This window comes from Pinus tabuliformis, chromosome 1_1 (assembly GCF_031772625.1).
Source record: "Pinus tabuliformis cultivar Carrire ecotype Pingquan chromosome 1_1, CPIR1, whole genome shotgun sequence".
In the NCBI taxonomy this organism is placed as follows: domain Eukaryota; kingdom Viridiplantae; phylum Streptophyta; class Pinopsida; order Pinales; family Pinaceae; genus Pinus; species Pinus tabuliformis.
The window spans coordinates 15,841,004-15,853,564 of NC_142297.1; the positions used below are offsets into that span (position 1 = coordinate 15,841,004).

The window sequence follows — 12,561 nt, forward strand, 5'->3', positions numbered from 1 at the left end:
TATTGACGGGAACAATATTCGATACCCAATCCGTTAACGGGATCGGATAAATGAAACCTGCTTTCAACAGCTTTTCGACTTCGGCTTTGATTGCAGCTGCTTTTCGAGGGTGAATCTGACGCAACCGTTGCCGAATGGGTTTAGCATCCGGGTAGGTTTTGATTTCATGAACAACAATGGCAGGATCGATTCCTGGCATTTCTTCGTAGGACCAGGCAAACACGTCGCGGAATTCTTGGAATAGGGCCTTGTAAGTTTCAATTTCTTCGTCAGTACATGCGGCACCTATATGAATGTTCTCCTTGATTCCGGGCTTCACTGAAATATCAATGGGAATAGTACGAGAAATATTCCCTAAATTCAGCTCTGAATCAGAATGTTTCGTTGGATCCTGAGCGTCTTTGACATATTCAGCGGTAAAGATAGATGAAAAATCATTTTCAAAGACATCATCCTTAGGTAAAAACGAAGATCTGTGATGGAGATCGTCCCATGGTAGATCATCTACACTTAGGATTTCGCGAAGTTGTTCGTCAGATGACACTTCTTCGGGAAACGTTATCCGTTCTAAGGGTGAGGTGAAAAGTGACTCTTCACTGACCACATTCATTTGGTCGGTTGAATGAAAGTCGGTAAAAGACATAAGAGCTTCATAAGCAATCTCATACGGACTCAACGGCATAACATCACCGAGTGAGTCTAGCTCAGAGTCAGAGGGAACATACCAAGGATCATCATAAATAATGTTTTCTGACGTGATCATATGAATTGTTGCGAACGAAGGGTCTGCATTGAGTGGAGGGAGAGGAAAAGTTCCCAGTAAACCGGAATCCTTAACTAAACCTACACCAATGTCCCTATAAGGGATTGTCGTTTTACCAACATGCTGGATAGTTTCTAAAGAGGTTGGGTCGGATGAAAAGTATGTCAGCTGATCAATAGTCACGATCTTACCGTTATGTGGAAACTTAATGACTCTGAAGACCGATGAAACGACCGCTGTCATAGCATATGACCAACTTCGACCCAAAAGAAGGTTGTAGTCTAGAGGGGCATCAACCACTTCCACATCCAGACTAACGGTTTTACCTTCGACCCCTATAGGCAATTCTTGTAGAATACCAAACGGACGGAACCCACGGCCATCAAAGGCCTTAAGGATGGTGGGGGATTGGTTCAACGAAGGAGAACCAAGCGATCTCCAACATTGAATCGACATAATACACGTAGAAGCTCCCTCATCAATCACAGTCCGATGAATAGGCCTGTTTTTGACTATCACTGGAATTTGGAAAGCCATTTGATGGGGGAGACGCGGTGTACTACTTTCTAGATCAAAGATCATTAGGTTCGGGTCCTGAACATCGACAGCTCCAATAGCCGACAAAAGCAATTTTCGTTGCGCTGGACATGATTGCAGCACTTCGAGTGCCGACATTGCTGAAGGTGAAACAGCTAAGTCTTCAACAATGTTGTAATTCTGGGCTGCTCTCGCATGTGGATTGAAAGCAGACCTTCGAAGTACACCCTTGGCGGGCGGCTTAATCACTAAGTCTGGGTTAGGTTTTTCGATCTGTAGTGGATCGGAACCAGGAGCTGAGGTTGATGGGTTAGAGTTAGAAGATTCTGCTTCTTTACCATCAACAGGAGCCTTACTACCATAATCTTGCGATCGAGTCGCAATCCTGACATGAGACATCATCAAAATGGGTTCTTCACTGGCATTCGAAGAAGAACCTATCATCTTATTTTCCTGCTCGGGGAATGGATTCTTTAACACAGCAGGAGTCGGAGAACCTTTAACTATTTTCACTACCTCGGCCCGATGAGGGCAGTCTCTCGTAAAATGATCTTCTTCACAAATGAGACAAGGATAACGAGGTTTGCGCTTTTCGTCATTGGTTTCCGACTTTTCCGTTTTCTCCTTTGGAGCCTTGTCTGCTTTAGCCTTCTTCTTTCCTTTCTTCTTTCCACCGTTTTTGGATTTGGCCGTAGATGACTCTACAGCGTGAATGTCGGCGGTAAGTTCAGGAGGAGAAGACTCTCCTGTCGGAGAATCAGGCAAAGTGATAATTGGAGTATTGGAGGTCTTGGAAGACTTCTTCTTACTCTTCGTAGTCACGATACCGATCATACCATCAGCGGCATGAGATCCCGAAGGAGCAGCAGCGATTTGGTTTGACTTTGGAAGATCCGGAATTTTCTCGTGTAACGTACCCGACTGAGTGTAAACTAAGTCAAGGTATTGTGCCTGAGCAATGACTTGCTCCTCAGTAACTACGCCGGCCTTAGCTACATCTTCAGTAATTCTTGGTAATAATGATTTTACAAACCATTCAGCTAAAATTTGGTCCGGGATAAAAACTTTCACTAATCTCCTTCGACGTCTCCACTCATGGATGTGATCAGAAATGTACGTGGATGTCGATTGTTTTAGCGAAGTTAATAATTCTGTACCATTATCGTATCTGACTGGTAACTGAAAATGAGTTAAGAATGAAGTAGCTAACTGGCTAAAGTTGTAAAAAGAAGCCCGTGGCAACTCAATGTACCACTTGGCTGCGAGACCAATGAGTGTACGCTGGAAAAGACGTAAGCGGATAGAATCATCTGAGATGGAATTTGATGCACACCAGAGGTGGTAAGTCATCACGTGATTAGACGGATCCTCTCCAGACTTACCTTCGAACTTGGGTATATCGCTGGGCAACTTATTTGGCATTGGCGGCCAGAACGGAAGATATTGAATTGGATCGTTCGTTAGGCGCGTCAAGTCGGGTAAATCTAAAGTCGCAATAAATGGTAACTGCCGGTTAGGATCTCTGAAACTCTGAGTCACAATACCAGCCCCAGGAGGAGGATATCCAGGATAACTAGGAACAGGATTCGCATTGGGGATATTATATCCTCCTGGAAAACCAGGATTAACCGGACCGTACTGGGGTTGTTGAGGTGGTTGATAATTGTACCCAGGATACGGTTGATACTGGTAAACCGGTTGTTGGGCAGCTTGACCAGGTTGATACTGTCCCTGGTACGGAGGTTGAACAAATTGAGGTTGAGTAGTAACAACCGTACTTGTACCAGGTTGACCTGCAGGCATCTGGACTGTGGTTTGAACCGTGGGTCCAGACAACGGTACAGATGTCTGAGGAGCGGTTACAGGGACAGTAGAAACCGGAGCTGCCGATACTCCAGATGTAAGCATGGTAGATGAAGCGGTAGTTGCTGCAGCCGTGTGAGGTGGAGTACTCGGTGCAATTGGCGGCTGAGTAACTACAGAAGTTACAGGGGTCTGAACACTTGACTGGACAGGTTGCGGTTGCTGGGGTGGACCAGGAACTGCAGGTTGTCCTGCTTGAGGTACCGACTGTATACTTGGTTGCGACATCTGTTGACCCTGTGACGGATCCCATGTTAACATTCCAGGGTATTGACTCGTAACAGGTTGAGGATACTGAGATCCATAGCCGTATTGAGGATAGGGTTGATAACTGTAAGGTGTAGTCCCATATGATTGCCCTTGAGGTGGTTGATAACCTTGACCAGGGTATTGACCCGTAGGTTGATAACCTTGAGGTAAATACGAATACTGGGGTTGACCTTGACCTTGAGGTTGGTATCCTTGAGGTTGATACCCTTGGGGTTGATACCCTTGGGGTTGCCATCCTTGAGGTTGCCATCCTTGAGGTTGATACTGATACTGAGGTTGACTTTGGGGTACATATTGAGGCTGGGGTTGATACCCTTGGGGTTGATACCCTTGAGGTTGCCCCCCAGTCACAAATGAAGTACCTTGAGGTTGCCCCCCAGGCATTAACGAAGGTTGCCCCCCAGGCGGTAATTGGCCACCTTGAGGTTGGTTAATGGGAGTTGAACCTGACATCATATAAACTTCACCTATACTCAATGGTACATTACCACTGTTTCCAACTAATAACCCATGATCAACAGGTTGAGGAGATGCTCCCGCAAAGGTACCAGAAAGTGACTGATACCCAGTAGGAACAGAAGGACCGCCATGTAAAAATGATTCAGGACTTTGCGAAAACACAGACGACTGACCAGACATATTTACAGGAGAATGAATTCCTCTAGGTGGAACCGGAGTACGAGGTGTAGAAAAACCTACTGAGTTGTCTAAAAAATTGGTTAATGCAAGGTACCAAGATTCACTTCTAGGAGGACTGTAAAAGATGGATTCACGCTCCCTTAGATCAAGGGTAATTAGATCTTCAGAATCAGAAACGCCTATTTCTTCCTCTGGAACAAGTTCTTCTATAGCAATTAATCCAACAGGAAGATTTTCGGTGATAATTCTTTCTATTCTTGGTGAATCAGGAACACTAGGAGTTGGAGTAACAGGTTCTGAAATTTCAGGTTCTTCGCCTGTTTCACTGGCAGATGAAAAACTACCAGCAAGCTCGGAAACTGTAACAGCTTCGGGATTGTAACCTGTTTCTAATCTTTGGTAATCTGGATGGACTACCAAAGAAGATTCTCCTTCTTCAGGTGAACCTACTCTACTGCCACTAGGAGTTACAAGGACCTTTAAACCCTCTAAATAACTGGGGTCGTCTCGAGGAGGTGAACCCCTAAGTTCACGGGATCTTCTCAACAATTCGGCCACAGATACAACTTCAGGAGACTGGCCCGCAATACGACGGGACCTTCTCGGTAATTCCGCCACAATTAAAGATTTTAACTACAACACACGAAAACAAAGTAAAAAATTTCAAATCAAACCACCTAAAGTCTTCTAAAGAACCAATCAAATTTGAAGCACACGCCTAAATAATCTAGAGCGTCAAACCACACACAAACAGTAGTCTTCCGGACCAAAAGCGCTAGTTGGTGATTAGGCCCAACCTCGCAGGATTCAGTACAGAAATAGTGGGTGGAACAGTTACCCCGGCAACCTGCTTAATGAATAGACTGGACCAAGTTCCTCCACTTTAACCGTCTCGAAGTGAAGCGAACCCCCCAGAAAATCCAAGTGAGTATAACCGACGTCTGCTCCAGGTACAGTGGGACCTTCCCTCCACCGTCACCTTGGGTAGAATCCTAGATATTATGGCCACTAAGGTTACCAATCACAACAATTACACCTGGGGGAACAGTCTAAACTCCGACAGCACGCAAGGGCAGAGTAGCAAGCTCCAATCCCCTTACCGGCTCCTTGACAACAATCCAAGGTTTACCGATAAGTGACCCCTGGCTCCTCGACAATGGTTAATCCGAGGTTTACCGTTTGTAATACGTACTGCCTGGCGTCGTTCCCAACGAGGGAGGAATGATCCCCTCACTGGTTCGGACACGAGCTCGTGTTTCTCCTTTAAGAGGAGCTTTCCCAGAATGTAACTGAAACAATTGGATTTGTTCTACTCAAGATAGACTATCTGTTTGGTTTTGTAGTCTTGGAGAGTTAAGTACTCACCTACTCCAAGACCCTAGCCTAAGCTATGTTGGTGCTTCAGAGCCCTAGAAAAATAAAGATTACTAGATTGATTTTAATTTAAGCGTTACTTTTAAGGTTGTTTCTTAAGTCAAAAGGTGATGGAAGTGAAACTAGTGGTGTGTTGACTCGACTCGAAACCACTACAAAATGCACCTAAAATGATTTATCCACTACTTTACTTTTTCGATGAATTGCTTAACTAAAAAGTTGAGAGAATGCAATCCTTATAAAAGCAACTTCTTAATTGAAGACAATCAAAGAAACAATTCGTTTTTCTTTTCCAAGCATAAAAACATAACTTCTCTTTACATGCACGAAAAAACTCTTTTCTTCTTTTGAAAACAAAAAGCTACTTGAAACAAGACTTTTAAGAAGATGTTTTTGTATTTTTCTTTTAATAAAGCAAATAAATCTAATATAACCAAAAATCAATCTTAACAACTCTTAAAATCTATGAAAATGCACTCATAAGCAAACTAAAGGCAAATTTACTCTAAGCAATCTTAACGAGGCCAAAACTAACAATGATTATTTCTAAGGTGTTTTACTTGATCACAATCAAATCAAGGACTAGCTTATTGCAGAACCAAAAACTAGTCAAAACAAAATTCTAATCTTTTTGTCCTTTTTGAAAATGGAAATCAATACTTTAAAAACAAGCAATTCGAAATTTGACCCAAAACAACTCAAATGACAAGTTGCTCAAACAAGGAGACTTTACGGCAGGCTCAACTTCTAAGAAGGTTGACTAACCAGAGATATCTAAGGCTGGACAACTTTCTAAGCTCAAAGTTACTACAAAGCCTTTCCAAAAATCAAACCCTAGGTCTAAACTTCGTTGAAAACCACTAAAACACTCAAAGCTCACAAAACCAGTTCAGGTAAGAATTCTTGACAGGGTACTAAAGGATCTGGGCAGAAAACACTAAGAAAAAACAAAATCTAAAAGTAATTTAAGGCAAAAATGGAATTTTCTTAACTTTTACAGGAAGACGCAGGCCAGCAGTTGTCACAGGTGCGGCCCCGCACTGTGCAGTCGACAACAGCGCGTCCAAGGACGCACTGTGCAGCACACAGAGACTGCGTCTTTCTGGAAAAAGGAAGAAAAACTAAAGCCAACTAAAGCTACAGCTAAGCCACCCAAATACTAATTCTCACAGTCAAAAACCAGAAAATAAAAATGATTTTCTCAAAGCAAAGTTCATATAAAGGAAAAGACTCTCTCATTAATGGATTCCCCAGCGGAGTCGCCAATTTGTCACACGGAATCTGTCAAGGGTGCGGACACGACTGACCTTCCTAGAAGTCTAAGACATTCTAATGACAAACAAGACAAAATGGAGTGATCTTTCTCTAAATACACCTTTTACAACATGAAAACTACAAGTGTTTAGGCTTACCTTATTCCAAAACGCTGTTGTTGAAGTCCGTTCTTGACGATCCGGATGAGCTCCTCCTTCAAGTCAATTCCTGCAACCACAAACAATCAAACAATTACCAAGCACTTGCATTTCATATAATAAAACATATATTCAACATGCAGACCAAGGAACACATGAAATAACTCATTAACACAAGCTATTGAGAAAAATAAACCAGTTTGTATTAATAACGAAACAAAGAAACTCTTACAACCTGGCCTTGGTGTTGTGCAAGTTCCTCCCAGGGTCCATCAAGGGTTTTCCTCTACTTTGACAAAGCTCACCCTCTCCCAAGTAGAATCAAGTGAAGACAATCTCTCCTCACAAAGGCTCTAATGGAAGACCTAAATCCTGCAGCATTTACCCAAAGAAAATGTATAGCTCCAACCTCCTCTCCTTCTGGCTCAATGCCTTCATTTATAGTGCTGTAAAGAGGTTATTCAGGTCCACTATCAATGGGATCATCCCCCTCTATGGGTGGGATAGCTCCCTTATTGATGGGATAAGTTCCCCCTTAATAGAGATACATGAACCAACTGGAGGCGCATCCATTTCATCAAACCGACCTCTAGAATGTTCTAGAAGTAACCACAAGTAACTTTTTCAAGATAAAACTCGCGCATTTTGCCTTTTACAGAGGGACGCACCTGTCCCTTAACATACAGAGCGTCCATGGACGCATATTTTGTGAACATGGTCAGCGTCCCCGCAGGTAAGGCTAGAGAGAACCTGCGACCCCAGAGATAAACATGATTTTTACAAGACTTTCTCTCTTCTTTGAGTTTGAGATGGATAACAGAGGCATGAGACTTGCCTAAGAGGGTAGCATGACTTGTTGATTGGAGCCATACTAACTGTAAGTAGTCAAGGTGACATTTTTTAGTGTAACAGCTCCTTCATGCACATTGTGTTTCTTCCAAACACATACTGAGGTATTTCCATGGAATGGAATTGGTCTGAGATATATTGCCAAAGATGTATGACTTCATGGTTACATTGTTGTTGACTGGGTTGGAAATGTTATTAAAAAGAAAATCACATCAAGGTGTTGCTTTAGTTTGGTGTTTGCGGTGATATTTTGGATGAGTAGGAAACAAAAATCAGTGGCTTTAAGCATGGCTAAGGAAGAGTAAATTGCTACTAGCATGACTAGTTGTGAGATAATTTGGTTGAGAATGTTGTTTGGAGAGCTATTTGACCAGGTTCTGGATATGATAGTCATATACTATGAAAACAAGAGTGGGATTCTATTGGTAGAGAATCGCATATTTCATGACAAGTCTAAGCATATTAAGATCAGGTATCACTACATTTGAGACATTGTGTAGAGATGATTTATGAAACTCCATCACATTTTAACAAATGAGAAGATAACAAATATACTCACTAAGGCTTTATCGGGAGGAAAGTTCTTGGTCTTTAGAGAGAATCTTGGACTGATGGATTTGACCCTCCTGGGTAAGGATCCCAGCTGATCGAGAACACTAAGTGTGCTCTTCCACCCTGTTGAGCTCCTAGGGTAGAAATATAGTAGTAAGGGCTCTTGGAATTGAGGGACCTATGGAAAATAGTATATGGTATGCATACTTTCCCTTGTGGTAAGTCAATCTCGCCTATTGTCACCTTGATGGAGTATATCCGAGTTGGAATCCTACCCACAAGTTGGGCTTGTTGGGATTCGACGTCCCCATCTGGCTAATGGGTTGAGATGACTTGAGATAGGGTCTACATCCTTATCGATGTGGTAAGTGGATCTCGCTTAAGTCTTGGATGTAGGTGTTCTAACACTTGAATATTAAGGGTCTTGATGGAGGATCAACGAACAATAGGATAGAGTGTGATCCTCAAGTCGATCTCTCTTATTGTCACTAGAAGATCGGATAGAGTGTGATCCTCAAGTAGATCTTACCTATTGTCCCATTTCAATAGGACAAAGTGTGATCCTTGCCTTTGTGGTAAGTCGATCTCATCTATTGATAGAGGGTTGAGATGGGCTCCCCTACAATGTCGATTGAGTTGGAATTCCCTTGTGACGATTCATGGATAGAAGGTGGTAGATTTAGCTCCCCTATGATGTTAAATTATTCTTCTTTTAGATTCAAGAGTGTTCAACAAAGATGAGAAAAGATGAGCTGAGACGAGTAGAGATGCACAGTGATGACATTTTTGTCGATGATGAGATATTTGAGATGGTTCATATTTTGTAGTTAGAAATTTCTCCCTAGATGATAGGGAGTGTTAGATTGGTAGCTCAGGTAAAATTCCCTTCTTTGGGCAGTATTTCTCATCAAGAAATACCACTCCTATCCCTTGGAAGAATTTAATTAGGTTAAAGAAAAGTGTATTTTTAAGGAGGAAACCCACATGTGCACAAAATTACAAGTCATCTTTAATGAGAAATTGGGCACCCTTGGAAGCATATAAATGCAAGTCAAGTTACCCTCATTTGGAATCATCATCAAGCATACTCTATCTCTCTTATTTTGGATTGGTTCATGTAGGTCTATAATTGGTTCACAAAATTTATTCGTACAAGTAAAAAATTGTAAGGTTGGAGCTCACACGTGTGAAAGGAAGTTTTATTCTAGAGTAGCAAGCTTGGTTTGTACAAGTAAAAAATTGTAAGGTTCAAGCTCACACATGTGAAAGGAAGATTTATTCTAGAGCTGCAGGCTTGGTTTGTTTAAATCTTGGTTGTAGCTACTCGCTTAATAGGGTATTATGTTGGACATTGGGTTCAACGCTTCTCGTGTGTTTTGTGACATGGACTAACCGCCTCTCGTGGATCCTAAGTTTGGTGATTGCAGAGGATACTAATGCATGCACGCTTTGGTCTAATGACAATCGTAATTATAACAAGTGGTATTAGAGCAACAGGTCTCGAGTTTAAAACTCACAACTCGTGCTTGGGGGGAGATTGTTTGACATTGGGTTCAGTGCTCCATATTTGTTTCGCGACATGGACTAACCGCCTCTCATGGATGCTAACTATGGAAATTGTAGCGAAGATTAATGCTTGTAGTTTTTGGTCTAATAACAATCATAATTCCAACATATTCCCTGCGACTAGAGAGCTTCAGTTGCACGCACTAACACTAGGTCTGTGCAACTGAGATTTTGACTTAAATTATGTTTTTAATAGAGAGTCCATACATGCTGAGATAATTTTAACAGTGTGGAATAACCTGTTGAAGGGTTTTATATAACCCAACATTTCAGACTACTGAAATGAGTCCATCTTCAGGGGAACGCCATCACTCTTGAAAAGATTGATGTGATATAAAGAGCTAAGATCATAGTATATAAATATATGTGTGGGTGAAAGAGGATGCTTAGTAGATTGGGTCGGCTGGAATGATAATCTAAAATTTAATATTATAATATAATTCTGCCCTTATGTTATTTAAATTAAATTAAAATTTATTTTAATAAATTATTTAATTAGTTAATGATATTATTAGATTTAATTAATGGTTTCCAAGTGTTACTTAGTTTTAAACCATCATCACGGTTGAGGTTTTTTTTTTCCTTTTTTCAATTTCAATTGCTTCTTTAATTTTTCTTTTTAAATAGTGGTCTTCTCTTTTGATAAGCTTAGCCTCTTCCATGCAAATGTAGTGTGAGGATGAGTAGGCATGTTCAGCTAAGCCAGATTTTGTGGCTCTATTTCTTGAAATATCATCAACATGTTCTTTTAGCCTTATGTTGAGGTATCTATGTGTCTCTCCTATGTTGAGGGATGACTTGGAACATTGTTCTCTTTTTGCTGAACAATTTATGACAATCTAGTAAGAAGAAGACTTTGAAAGGGTTTTCCCCGTTGTGGGTTTTTCCCTTGTCTTTGACCAAATCTTTGTGTCTCTTATTGCTAAAGTGTTTGTAACAACATATAATAGTGGAAAATTAACAATAATTAACACAGAGACACACATACATATAAACCAAATGTAATTTTTCATTGTTTAAGTTGCATTTTTTAATGTATAAAATGGATTCAATGTCTTCAAAATTTACTTGGACATAAAATAATGAGATTGCTTAAAATGTTTTAACCATAATTTTTTTTTCAGTTGATTTATACAATGCATACAATATTTTTTTTTTAACTACTTTATTTCCCTATAAAGTTGATATAAGATTATGTTATTTCTTGTCGTCATTGAAATATTTTATTTATGGTTGAGAGTGAGAATGGACTAATTTTACCATTTCTCCTTACTGTAGTCACTAAGAGAGAGATTATTGATATTTTATAATAATTTTAATTAAACAGACCAAAAACATATATTCATTGTTTAAGTTGCATTTTTGAATTATAAAATGGATTCAATGTCTTCAAAATTTACTTTGACGTAAAATAATGAGACTGCTTAAAATGTTTTTAAGAAGAGTTTCAACGTAAATCACCTGTAGAAAACCTTTGTTGACGCATTTCGAACCAACCCGTGTGGTTCATCGTCAGGACAAGTTGAAGAGTCAGATCATGGCTGCATATTAAATAGGGAGAGCAGATCTTCCAAATGGCTAGGTTGACCATCAACGGCTATATAAAACGGCTAGATTATATAATAATATTATAATGTTAATCATGGGTTAATAAGTCAATACGTAATAACTCATAGTAATAATATAATATTATAATCATAGTAAATAATTTTCTTCCTAATAAATAATTCAATAATTTATATATTATAATATATTATATATTTGAATCTTATTCTATTTTATTTTATTTATATATTTTTATTTGGTTATCAACTTAATTAATTTAATTCTTTTTAATTTATTTAATCATTTAAATCCAATAGGGATAAGATATTCTCAATCTAGATCAAGTAAAGGGGGGTTTTATAATAATATTGATTTAATATAACTAATAATCGAATGGAATTAATAAATTATTATTGAATATTAGTTAAAAAAAAAATCGATTTATTAAGGTAAGGGTAAAAGCTTAAAATCAAAATTATAAGTAAAGCCATCTAATGGATCTAGGGATGTTAGTCCAAGCTAGGATTGATAATATTAAGATATTATTGATATAGTATTAGTAATAAAAATATTAGAATGAGAGACAAATTCTAAATACAAGAAGGTCAAGAACAGGACAATTAATAAAATAAATTAACCATAGGAGAAACCCTAGGAGGATAGAAAAGTCATGTAGGAGAAGGATCCGGGATAATACGGGGAAATACGGGGAAACCTTAGAAAGCTAGAAAAGGTCAAAAAAGGTGGGGGAGGGGGGGGAGGAAGGCATGACTAGGAAGAAGGGCAAGGATCCAACAACTATTGATCTTCCAGCCATCATCCCTATTGAGATTGTTTGGCCTTCTTTCAATTTCAATAGATTCCCTGAATTGAAGGTGATGGAACTACGCAACCTTGGCAATAACCTTGGCCTCCTCAATACAAACATGATGCTTGCTCTTTTCCGCATGCTCTGCTAATGCTGAAGACCTAGTTCTCCCATGCCTTAGGTCGGCTGCATGTTTGTTGATCCTTTGATGGATGGAGTGCGTTGTTTCCCCGATATAGGGGGTCCCACAAGAACAAGGAATCATGTAAACACCCTTCATGTCCTTAGGGTAAATAGGATCCTTCACCGATCGGAGGGATTTAACCATAATTTTTTTTCCAATATATATATATATATATATATATATATATATATATATATAT

At 39.7% G+C, this 12,561-nt stretch overlaps 1 pseudogene across 1 annotated transcript in view; it reads right to left on the reverse strand.

The window, feature by feature from the left end:
- The window catches only part of LOC149211383 (uncharacterized), a 120,181-nt pseudogene that overhangs the window by 39,766 nt on the left and 67,854 nt on the right, over positions 1-12,561 (reverse strand). The window lies entirely within an intron of this gene.